This window comes from Bison bison, unplaced genomic scaffold (genome assembly GCF_000754665.1).
Source record: "Bison bison bison isolate TAMUID 2011002044 unplaced genomic scaffold, Bison_UMD1.0 scf7180017864390, whole genome shotgun sequence".
NCBI lineage: Eukaryota > Metazoa > Chordata > Mammalia > Artiodactyla > Bovidae > Bison > Bison bison.
The window spans coordinates 6,300,935-6,312,515 of NW_011494962.1; the positions used below are offsets into that span (position 1 = coordinate 6,300,935).

The 11,581-nt window shown below is 38.0% G+C and overlaps 1 protein-coding gene across 1 annotated transcript in view; it reads right to left on the reverse strand.

Moving 5' to 3' along the window:
• The window catches only part of EPS8 (epidermal growth factor receptor pathway substrate 8), a 196,624-nt gene that overhangs the window by 130,388 nt on the left and 54,655 nt on the right, over window positions 1-11,581 (reverse strand). The gene's annotated exons all lie outside the window — the stretch shown is intronic.

Genomic DNA, 11,581 nt, shown 5'->3' on the forward strand with positions numbered 1-11,581 from the left:
ATTTCATGGCTGCAATCACCATCTGCAGTGATTCTGGAGCCCAGAAAAATAAAGTCTGACACTGTTTCCACTGTTTCCCCATCTATTTCCCATGAAGTGATGGGACCAGATGCCATGATCTTAGTTTTCTGAATGTTGAGTTTTAAGCCAACTTTTTCACTCTCCTCTTTCACTTTCATCAAGAGGCTCATTAGTTCTTCACTTTCTGCCATAAGGGTGGTGTCATCTGCATATCTTACGTTATTGATATTTCTCCCAGGAATTCTGATTCCAGCCTGTGCTTCAACCAGCCCAGTGGTTCTCATGATGTACTCTGCAGATAATTTAAATAAGCAGGGTGACAACATACAGCCTTGACATACTCCTTCCCGATTTGGAACCAGTTTGTTGTTCCATGTCCAGTTCTACAACAGCATTTATGTGAGGATGCCTCTTGTCATTCTTTATTTCTTAATGTCTTTGAGTATTACCATATTCATTGACGTAACAGAAAACTTTTATGGCATCTTAACATAAAATCGAAGTATGACCCCTTAGTCAGCCAGCCAGTCAGTCCCTAAAGTTTACGAACTTTCAGAGCTTGATATCAAAATTCAATCCTCATATCAGACTCCCAGGATAAACTGTGCATTTTATACATATGATGAGCTTCCCTGATGGCTCAGATGGTAAAGAATCCACCTGTAATGTAGGAGACCCAGGTTCGACCTCTGGTTTAGGAAGATCCCCTGGAGAAGGGCAGGGCAATCCATTCCAGTATTCTTGCCTGGAGAATCCCATGGACAGAGGAACCTGGCGGATTACAGTCCATGGGGTCACAAAGAGTCGGACACAACTGAGTGACTAACACACAGAATAACATATATGGTATGTTTCAAATACCACCCTGAAGTCTCCCTTAGTTGACTCTGACATTCTAGAGGAAACTAAGATTCAGAAAGAATAAGGTAGCTTTTCTGAATGTGAATTAATTTTATCAAAGGTTTTCTATATCTTTAAATATAAAAAATAATTCAAATCAGCTATACTTCTGTTTTTAAATTGGGTGGCTATGGTACTACAAGTAAATATTACATGGTCAGTTACAGAGATTTTAAATTAATGCTTTCATGGATCTTTGAGAAAGACACATACATGTGCATAACTCCCATACCCATTCTCTTGGCATTGCTCCATTTGGTAAGGGAGCCTATTTACAGACATCTCAGGAGAAGGCAATGGCACCCCACTCCAGCACTCTTGCCTGGAAAATCCCATGGATGGAGGAGCCTGGTAGGCTGCAGTCCATGGGGTCACTAAGAGTCGGACACGACTGAGCGAGTTCACTTTCACTTTTCACTTTCATGCATTGGAGAAGGAAATGGCAACCCACTCCAGTGTTCTTGCCTGGAGAATCCCAGGGACGAGGGAGCCTGGTGGGTTGCTGTCTATGGGGTCGCACAGAGTCGGACACGACTGAAGCGACTTAGCAGCAGCAGGACCTGAGAGTAATGGATACTGCTTTTTTCTGAAAAGTTACCAGTCTTCAAGATTCCTCCCCAAATTAAAATTGTATATAATCTGTAAAAATAATGAGCCTTCAGTTCACTTTATATCATTTTGATTCATTTAACAATGAAACAAAATTCAGTATCGACAGAAGATTACTCATTCCCAGGTATTTTGTTAGGGAACATTTTTTTTTTTTGATTCACCTTATTTACTTCAAGGCAAACCCTATTCTGCATGCCATGAGGGTACCACTAGCCCACAGATGCATGCCAATAAATCAGGATAAGGCAAAAATATCTGATACTCACCTGCTGGCCCTCTAAGCCAATTTCCGCTCATTTGTGAGGACTGTCAGTAATTACAGCAACAACACACTGTATCTCATACCACCAATTCTGTATTGCTTGAAATCACTCTCCAAGTGTGTGTATGTAGTGCATATATAGTCTACAGAACACTTTGGCTTTTTTTTTTTTCTTCTTAATTCTCTTGTTTGTCACCTTATCAAAATTATACAATGGGATTTACACCAATTATTCTTAGTCATATGATGACTCACCCACTACTAAGTACTGACCGTACACATCAGACCTGTAGAAATCTCATTATAAGAGCCCTGATTCATCACCGAAGGACAGAGACATGGATGAAGAAAAATATGAATGAGGGAAAAAATTTGAATTTTAAAAATTCGTAAGCTCTGTAAATAAACAACTACTTAATATATATTTACTAAATAGTATATATTTCTGTTGAAATTAAGTATTTGTTGAAGTTTGTCTTGTGTGAGTATGCTGATTGGTTCATATATAAAGTCAAGAATTTGCCCTTTAGGTAACTCTGTATTACAGACATAGATACACACACTAAAAGCATACAAGTAGCACCGGTATATGCATGAACATTAAACACAGCATAAACCTAATAAAAATCATACTAAAGTACAAATAAAAGATCAGAAGACTTTAATATGATAGCTAGGGAGGAGTTAATCATAAAAACGCAATGAGTAGACAAAAGATTGCAGGAAGCAAATGGCCACTTGTTTCCTATTAATAGTAAAGTTAGAAAGACTTTGCAGGGAGCTAATACTGAAGATAATTTCACAACTGAAACAAAACCGCCTGATAAAGCAAGAAGGATTAAGCGTGTCTTTCCTATGAAAGACAAGCTAAGGAACAAAGGATACAAGCAGAAAGAAAAACAGCAAGAAACAAGACGTATAATAATGTCAAGGAGAACAGAGTGATGGGATTGGGGGAGGGGACTGAGAATTTCATATTCAGCCGTGGGGTATAAAATTCAGTCTCTGAGGTTTTTGGGGGACTGTTGTTTAAGATTTAAGAAAAGAAAATCTTAAAAAGAAATCACCCGGAGAAGGCAGCATCAGTTCAGTATAGTTCAAACATGGACCAGAGAACTAGAACAACTAAGTTCTACAGTGATAAATGCCAGGTGGATTTATGAAAAACAGTCAAAAGGGAAGTGCCAGGTTTTGTCAAATACCTAGACATCTATGGAGTGACAGAAAAGAGTGAAGATAAATACATATATATACACATACATATATACATAATGCTTTGTTGCTTGAGATATTTACGGTATAGCAGGCATTCCTCAAAATAGTGAAATACAATAAGAGGTGGGTTTTAAAGCGATAATCTGTGGCTTTATCTTTTTTACTTATTTATTAATTATTCATTCATTTAACATAAGTTAGTTATTAGTTTTCCTGCTTCCTTTGGCCTCCTGAAAGCACGAATAATAGATTTATTGAGTGCGTATTGTGAAGCATGTACCATACTGGGCATAAATGAAATCATCCTAGAACCATAAATGATTTTTATGGATTCTCTTAATCCATAGAAGTAGAAGAGAGAGCAAGAGGGAAATCTTTTCAACTAATGAAATGGAAAACAACTTTGATTACTGAGTGTTATGAATTAGAGAAGATGTATAACCAGAACTGAACTAAATGAAACTGTTGCACATGACCTCTTAGATTTAAATTATTAAATAGATTATAATGACTGTAATTCAGTAAGTGGTATTTTCCCAGTGTTTGAAATTCACTAGCTCTTTTAAATCATCATTCCACTCAGGAAATTGTATTAAGTTGTTTAGCTAAATCTGAGCAATACACAAGTAACTACAGTTTTACTGTTTAAATTCCTCACAAGGCCTGCGGCATCTGGAGTTCTGCTTGTTTTCCTGGCTGATTTAATTTCTAATCTAGGAATATATTCAGCTGGAATTGCTATAGGAAGCTCTCATCATATCCAGTCTGACCATTCGGCAGATAGTATGTATTTCCAAATTAACAACCCATTTGATAACCCCAGATTCATCATATCACTTATGATCATTCTCCTCATTCCTACGTTACATTTTAAATGTAACTGAAAAATCTTAATATTTATTTTAATGTTCGTACATATGGACAGGTTTCAGGCTAAGATAGCTGACTCACTGCCACAGCTTACAAAAAGTACTTGAAACATAGACACATTAAAATCAAGAATGGGTAAGTCTAGTTTCCTTTCTCAAGATGTTTTTGTGAGTTTCCTTCTCCCTCCCCTGTAATTCTTCAACAAATGACAAATCTACAACTACAGAACAGGATAGTCATTCCCCACCAGTTCCAACTGTGAAGGGAAGCTTAAAAGCAATGTGAAGAGTAAGCGCCTGCTAGTTAGCACTGAAAGGAAATAATCGACAGATTAAAAGCAATGATGCAGCTAATTCTACTAAATCACTGGGTTTGCCTTCTAACTACTTGCTTTTTATTGGTGGAAACTTAACTGTTGCCCAAAGTACAGGCAACTGGTTGTAAGAAAACACAGGTGACCCAAGCTGGAAGAATCATGCCAACCATAAAACTAAGCAGACTATTCATCACCATGGTAATAACTCTTAAAACAGACACAGAAGCCAATTCATAGGTTCCATTTTCAAACCAGGAAGTGATTTGGGAGTGTATGCATGTATATAATTTACACAGTATCCTGTGCCAAGTTAATAACAGTCCAAGAGATGAAGCTAAAAGTAACTACAGAAGTGGCCCTTTCAGTAACATTGACTCACAATGCATGGAAAGGTAATCTGTTTCTTTCACAAAGAACCTCAGAGGATGTTACAACAATAATCAGGAACATTTTCCCAGGTATTAAGTCATTAATTGAATTTGAAAGGTCACACATTACTCCTAACATCTACTTGAGGACAGCACATCTATCTCTTTTGCAAGAAAATAAGTCCAAAGTTTAAGCTTTGTGACTTACTTTCAATACAAAAGAACACTACCTAGCTAAGAGTTTGAATAAGTTTAACTGAATATGGTCTTTTCAGAGAGACTACTTCCAGAAATATTCAAAGCATAACGCATTTTGACCTCAAGCTTCAGTAGCAAAATATTCAAACCAATAAAAATGTGCTAAACACAACTAAAAAAATAAAACGATAAGACACAGACTGGGATATTAGGAGTCATATTTCTTTTAATTTTTCCTTCAAGGCAAGGGTCCTTGTGACAAATCCCCATGTGTTTTGCAGTTTTGGTACTGTCTGAGGAAGTCTTCAGTTCAGTTCAGTTCAGTTGCTCAGTCGTGTCTCTTTGTGACCCCATGAACCACAGCACGCCAGGCCTCCCTGTCCATCACCAACTCCTGGAGTGCACCCAAACCCACGTCCATTGAGTTGGTGATGCCACCTAGCCAGCTCATCCGCTGCCATCCCCTTCTCCTCCTGCCCTCAATCTTTCCCAGCATCAGGGTTTTCTCAAATGAGTCAGTTCTTCAAATCAGGTGGCCAAAGTATTGGAGATTCAGCTTCAACATCAGTCCTTCCAATGAACACCCAGCACTTATCTCCTCTAGGATGGGCTGGTTGGATCTCTTTGCAGTCCAAGGGACTCTCAAGAGTCTTCTCCAACACCACAGTCCAAAAGCATCAATTCTTCAGCACTCAGCTTTCTTTATAGTCCAACTCTCACATCCATATATGACTACTGGAAAAACCATAGCCTTGACTAGATGGACCTTTGTTGACAAAGTAATGTCTCTGCTTTTCAATATGCTGTCTAGGTTGGTCATAACTTTCCTTCCAAGGAGTAAGCATCTTTTAATTTCACGGCTGCAATCACCATCTGCAGTGATTTTGGAGCCCAGAAAAATAAAGTCAGCAATTGTTTCCACTGATTCCCCATCTATTTGCCATGAAGTGATGGGACCAGATGCCATGATCTTCATTTTCTGAATGTGGAGCTTTAAGCCAACTTTTTGACTCTCCTCTTTCACTTTCATCAAGAGGCTCTTTAGTTCTTCTTCACTTTCTGCCATAGGGTGGTGTCATCTGCATATCTGAGATTATTGATATTTCTCCCGGCAATCTTGATTCCAGCTTCTGCTTCCTCCAGCCCAGCGTTTCTCATGATGTACTCTGCATATAAGTTAAATAAGCAGGGTGACAATATACAGCCTTGACGTACGCCTTTTCCTATTTGGAACCAGTCTGTTGTTCCATGTCCACTTCTAACTGTTGCTTCCTGACCTGCATACAGGTTTCTCAAGAGGCAGGTCAGGAAGTCTTCATTTCTCCTTTATTTTTGAAGGACAATTTTGCAGGATACAGAATTCTCAGTTGGGGATTCTGGCCTTGGTTTTCCCACTCTCTAAAGTATTTAAGTCTACACTCCTCTGCTTGCTTAGTTCACAGGTCTTTCTCTTTTGCACTTGATATCATACTGCCAGTTTAATTTAATCAATACATATTCTAAGCACTGAGGTAGTACTTGAATATAATCTGAAAAATAGGGATTCAGTAAGATAATCTGAAAAATAAGGATTCAGTAAGATACATCGCAACTAGACTGTTCATATCTGCAGAGGGCTTAGAAATTAAGAGATTTTAAAACAGATCATCCTAATTTGTATATGAAACTATTAACTTTTTGAGGGCAGAGACCTTACTGATACTCTGACCTCCTACAAGTCAACCTTCAGTACACGTGCACTTCCTGTGTTGCTAAAGAGAATTACTTGACAATCAGGAACCCTATAAATCTATGCCAGTATTAGTTGGTCTCTGATTGACACTCGTCAAACTTTCTTTTTGGTTCCATGACATATTCCCTATAGCAACCATATTCTGAAGCTGTAATCCAGCTCCTCTTTTCTTTCATCCTGCTCAGAAAATAACTGCACTTCACATTTAACTATAAAACAATAGAGATGAGCTGGATGACCTCCCTAACCTACATGGAAATAAAATCTCCAATAGCACAAACAATCTATTAGATATTAATACTGCTTTAAAAATGGATTCACAAATGACAAGCTTCCATATGACATTTAAAATACTCCATGTGCTCACTTCAAAAATGAAAAAAGTTGAGTCAATAATATAGCCTATAGTATTATCCTTGGAGAAGGCGATGGCACCCCACTCCAGTACTCTTGCCTGGAAAATCCCACGGACGGAGGAGCCTGGTAGGCTGCAGTCCATGGGGTCTCGAAGAGTCAGACAGGACTGAGCGACTTCCCTTTCACTTTTCACGTTCATGCCTTGGAGAAGGAAATGGCAACCCACTCCAGTGTTCTTGCCTGGAGAATCCCAGGGACAGCGGAGCCTGGTGGGCTGCCATCTATGGGGTCGCACAGAGTCGGACACGACTGAAGTGACTTAGCAGTATTATCCTATAGGCATGTCTTCATATGATATGGAAATAAATCTTTTTTGGATGGAATAATCAAAATGTTCTGGGCAACTGTTACCCAAGTTTTTTAACTGATTGAATCAAATCCCCCTACACAGAATCCTTGTCCTCTTGGAAATAGTTACTGCCTTTTCAAAGTATTCTGAAGAATTAAATTCAGCGTATAAAACCCTAAATGTTTCGCTCACTCATGCTTTTTCACCTCAAGCGAACTTCATGCTAAAGAGTCAGAGCTAGAGTATTTTCTGAAAAGAAACATTTTTTTCTAGTAATCTTGCACAAAAAATGATTTCATTCAGTCTGACGTGTCAGAAGTTTCAATTATCCCCACACTGACAGCAAGAAGTTACTCTGTGCGTTGTTATCTTACCCCCACAGCTTGTACATTCTGAACTGAAAGACAAAGTAGTGTTCCTGTTTGTAGGCAAAAGAAAGCTGATGATTTATCACTATATATATTCTGTTCTTTAAAATCTGATTTCACAGATTTTTAAATTTTTTTTAATTTAAAAAAATTCAGATTAAAAAGACTTTTTTTAATTTAAAAAAATTCAGATTAAAAAGGTGGATTTTAAGTAGTTATTACCTTTTTGAATGTTGCTTTTGCCAAGGTAAAGAGTTTAAATAACTGTCTACTTCTAAGAGTAGTAAAGTCTGAAGTTAAACTATGCATTTCATAAAACTCTAACACTATTGCCAGAAAGAGCTCATTAGTGACCAATTAATCCATTTTTGTACGTCAAATATGTTGACCTATCTGTAAGCCTAGACTTTCTCATCCTAACAAAGATGAATAGTGCAACAAAGGACTTCAAACTATACTCGATTCTCAAGGTGATCTATTGAAACAAGAGACCTTTATCAAGGTTACATTCTATAATTATGAATATGATCACAAGGTGGAGGAGAAATCAGCAATGACAACAATTAACTAAGTACCTACTTGCGGTCTGCGCTGTTCTAGACACTCTGTCTACGTTATCTCATTTAATTCCAACAATTCTGTAAAGGTAACACTGCACCCACTGTATAACTCTGAAGGTTGAGACTCAAAGCAGATACATGCCCAAAATTTTACAAGTATTAGATGGTGAAGACTATGAACCCAGGCCTTTCTGTTGTATCCCTCACTCACTATTTAAAAAAATTTTTAATTGGCAAAAGCCTCCTAAAAGGATGTTTCTTTGGACTGGTCCACTACTTTGGTGGAAACAAAGAAATGACTTATAAGTGAAACTAAATAAACCAATTGTTTAACAAGTAAGAAACCAACATCTCTTTTGAAGATACAAAAGAATGTGATTTGCCATTGTATAAAGAGAACACAAAAGTAGTTGCCAGATGACTCAGCCAAGCAATAAATTAGAGGTTAAAGAGGCTACAGAGCAATTGAAACTGTAGTGCTACCTCTGAAGATTAAAGGACAAGTCACTAATCATTGTGAAAGGCCCTGAACACAGCAGCCACTCAGTCACTTAGCAAGGAGCTGAATAATAAATAAATTGTGCAAGGAAAATGTAACACTTTCCTTGAGACTAAGACAGTCAGCAGCTGCAACATTAGACTAAAGATGACCAAAAGAACTAGTTATAGAGTAACGACCACCATACTAGAATGGGATAATACCTACAATAGAGTACAGTAAGACAGCAATTTCACAGTATTTCTCTTCTAAGACATAGAAAACTACTCTCAAAACTAGTTACCAGAAAGAAATATAGTGTCCCGGCACTTAAAAAAAAAAACATTAGTATACATTTTGGGAGACCAAGAATCAGAGCATATGTGAAAATAGATTTAGGGAACAAACTTAGTTGTCAGTGGGGAAGGATGGGTGGAAGGGATAGTTGGGGAGTTTGGGATGGACATGTACACACTGCTATATTTAAAACAGATAACCAACAAAGACTTACTATATAGCTCAGGGAACTCTGCTCAATGTTATGTGGCAGCCTGAATGGGAGGGGAGTTTAGGGAGAATGGAGATATATATATATATATATATATATATATGTATGTATGTACGTACGTACGTACATATGGCTGAATCCTTTCACTGTTCACCTAGAACTGTAACAATATTGTTAACTGCTATACTCAAATACAAAATAAAAAGTTTAAAAAACAGGATATATGAAAAACTCTTTTGGGCAGCCCAAACAGAAGACAGACCATGATGTGTGCTTGTGGGCTGAAGAACAAGAGAAATATAGGAAGTTAAAAAGAAAACCAAACAAAAAAACTGACAGTTAGAAGAAACAGTTTTCTTCAGACCACAAACATCAAGGCAGATAGATGAATGGCTAAAACTCTAGAAAAGGGAAAACTAAGAACTAGAGTTTTTTCCACAGCAAGAATGTAAAATTCTGAATATAAGGATACTGCAAATAATGTAAAAAGGTTTCTAATGAAAGATACATTTTTAGAAACTCACAGATTAACAATCCTTTCTAATATTTCCTAGTAAGTAAAGAAATTTATAGTTCTAGGCCTCCAGTGATTATAAGACCATTTAACTGATTTTATTTTATCTTGTGTTCTTTCCTCCACCACATCTACGTTCTCTTAATTTTCTCATCTTCTCCTTTTGTGCTTGCCAGTTTTTTCAGAAATGAGACATAAGATGGCCCTGTCTCACTACAATTACCACTGGTTCAGTGGTATTAGGCTGTAACTATATTCAAAAAGTTCATTCTTTAAAAAGATTCTCTCCAAGTAAACTGTTAATTCCCATTTAATTCATTGTGACAGTTCATAATACTAAGGCCTCTACCTTACATTTTTGTAATTAAAAAACCTTCAAACCCATGATCTCAACTTATTCTCACAACATGTAATCTGGAAGGTACTAGAGTCAATAGCCGTATCACTCCCATTTTAAAACTGGCAAAATGACCCAAAGAATTCAACACCAAGAGAAGCTGCAGCAAAGCCGGCTGGTGTGGGAGAGCTTCATACAGCCTGAGGCTCTCACCACCACTCCACACTAACTGCACTTCATGGATAATTGTGGTAATGCTTCTGAGTACACGCAAATGACAAAATTTCCTAAGAAACAGAAGACTGCTTTAAATATACTAGTGAAAGTAAAAATCCCATAGATGGAGGAGCCTGGTGGGCTGCAGTCCATGGGGTCACTAGAGTCGGACACGACTAAGCGACTTCAATTTCACTTTTCACTTTCATGCATTGGAGAAGGAAATGGCAACCCACTCCAGTGTTCTTGCCTGGAGAATCCCAGGGACAGAGAAGCCTTGTGGGCTGCCGTCTATGGGGTCGCACAGAGTCGGACACAACTGAAGCGACTTAGCAGCAGCAGCAGCAGGTAAAGTGACACAGCTCATTCGTGTCTGACTCTTTGCGACCCCACGGATATACAGTCCATGGAATTCTCCAGGCTAGAATACTGGAGTGGGTAGCCTTTCCCTTCTCCAGGGGATCTTCCCAACACAGGGATCGAACCCACTGCAGGCGGATTCTTTACCAGCTGAGCCACAAGGGAAGCCCTAATTTATCTTCAAAAGAATTCACCACAAAAATGAAAACATGTTCTAATTCTTATGTTTCTCACTTCAGCCCATTAAGAGCTATATTAGAGATGACCTTCACATAAAACTAAATGAATAAATGTAAAGTATCACTCATTTTGAAGCACAGCTTGCAAATAACAGTTGCTTTTGCTTAATAAATACACTGTGTTCTCTTGTACTTATACTTTATGTTCTCTTTTTATCTTAGATTGAAAACTATATAGGTGGACAAGATAAAGAGGAAAGAGACCATGAAGAAATCACATATTGTGACAGGCACATTAACATGCTATCTGATTTAATCTGTGCAATAACTCTGGGAAGTACTGAACAAACTAAGACTCTAGATTTAAACTAGGACTTGAATCCATGTCTAATCCCAGATGCCTCAAAGACACTTTATTTTGCATCTCTGTAATAGTTTCTAGCATTTTACAAACTGTGGCATCTGGTCTCATCACTTCATGGGAAATAGATGGGGAAACAGTGGAAACGGTGTCAGACTTTATTTTTGAGGGCTCCAAAATTACTGCAGATGGTGACTGCAGCCGTGAAATTAAAAGACGCTTACTCCTTGGAAGGAAAGTTATGACCAACCTAGATAGCATATTGAAAAGCAGAGACATTACTTTGCCAACAAAGGTTCGTCTAGTCAAGGCTATGGTTTTTCCTGTGGTCATGTATGGATGTGAGAGTTGGACTATGAAGAAAGCTGAGTGCCGAAGAATTGATGCTTTTGAACTGTGGTGTTGGAGAAGACTCTTGAGAGTCCCTTGGACTGCAAGGAGATCCAACCAGTCCATTCTGAAGGAGATCAGCCCTGGGATTTCTTTGGAAGGAATGATGC